General features: G+C 39.7%; 1 pseudogene; it reads left to right on the forward strand.

Annotated features, from left to right (window-relative positions):
• The first annotated feature begins 370 nt into the window (after positions 1-370).
• Positions 371-828, forward strand: LOC102425989 (annotated as a pseudogene).
• Positions 829-1580: the final 752 nt, after the last annotated feature.

The raw sequence follows: 1580 nt of genomic DNA on the forward strand, positions 1-1580 counted from the left end.
ACATCTTGGTATTTACCTTGCAAAGTATCAAAGTCTCATATGTGTATATAGTGTGGGTATGCATATATGCCCACAATAATGTAAATACATGTGTAGAATAAAAATAAATCAGCTTTGCCCGGCCAACATGGCTCAGTGGTTGAGTGTAGAACTGTGAACCAGGATGTCACCGTTAGATTCCCCATCAGGGCACATGCTGGGGTTGCAGACTCGATTCCCACTGTGGGGCATGCAGGAAGCAGCCAATCAATGATTCTCTCTCATCATTGATATTTTCTCTCTCTCTCCCTCGCTCTTCCTCTCTGAAATCAATAAAAATATTTTTATTAAAAAAATTTAAAAAGTAATAATAAATCAGCTTTTTATGAAGATGGCTCCGAAAGCAAAGAAGGAAGCCCCTGCCCCTCCCAAAACTGAAGCCAAAGCAAAAGTTTTGGAAGCAAAGAAAGCGGTGCTGAAAGGCACCCGCAGCCACACAAGAAAAGAGAAGATCCACATGTCACTCCCCTTCTCATGGTGGAAGACACTGAGGCTCCGAAGGCAGGCTGAATATCCTCAGAAGAGCGCCCCCAGGAGAAACAAGCTTGGCCACTATGCCATCATCAAGTTCCCTTGACCACAGAGTCCGCCATGACGAAGATGGAAGACAACACACTTGTGTTTATTGTGGATGGCAAAGCCAACAGCACTAGATCAAACTGGCTCTATGACATTGATGTGGCCAAGGTCAACACCCTGATCTGACCTGATGGAGAGAAGAAGGCATATGTTCGACTGGCTCTTGACTATGATGCTATGGATGTTGCCAACAAAATTGGGATCATCTAAACTGAGTCCAGCTGGCAAATGCTAAATACAAAAATTTTACACTGAAAAAAATTTAAAAAATAATAAATCAACTACTAAATATATTTAGAACCTTTTTTTAAAAATATATATGTTTATATTGATTTTTAGAAAGAGAAGAAGGGAGAGGGATAGAGAAATGTAATTGATCAGCTGCCTCCCACAGCCCCCTACTGGGGATTGAGCCACATCCCCAGGCATGTACCCCAACTGGGAATCAAAGTGGGGACCTCTTGGTTCATGGTTGACCCTCAACCATGAGCCACACTGGCCAGGTTAGAACCTTTTTTCAAAAAATTAACAATATATTGGAACATATTTTTAAGTCAAGAAATAGACTTCTGAAATATCATTTTGGTGAATAATCCATATTACATTTTGTGTGTATCCTAAGCAAGACTCCTTTTTGTCCTGCCTTAAGGTTTACCATGTTATGTGATGGATTCAAAAGAAGAAAAAAGTAGAATTTGTTAAGGACTTGGCAAAAAATGTAAAGAAGATACCATTTTTGCAATTGTATTAGTTTTCTATCTCTATGTAATAAATTACTATATACGTGACAACTTCAAACAACACTAACTTTTTATCTCCTTGTTTTGATAAGTCAGGACTGTGAATTAGTAGGGTCCTTTGCTCAGGGTTTCAAAAGCTGAAATCAAATTGTCAGTCAAGCTGCATTCTCATCTGGAAGCTAGACTCAGAAAGAACCTGCTTCCAAGCTCACTGGGGTTTAG

This window comes from Myotis lucifugus, unplaced genomic scaffold, assembly GCF_000147115.1.
Source record: "Myotis lucifugus unplaced genomic scaffold, Myoluc2.0 scaffold_135, whole genome shotgun sequence".
Lineage (NCBI taxonomy): Eukaryota > Metazoa > Chordata > Mammalia > Chiroptera > Vespertilionidae > Myotis > Myotis lucifugus.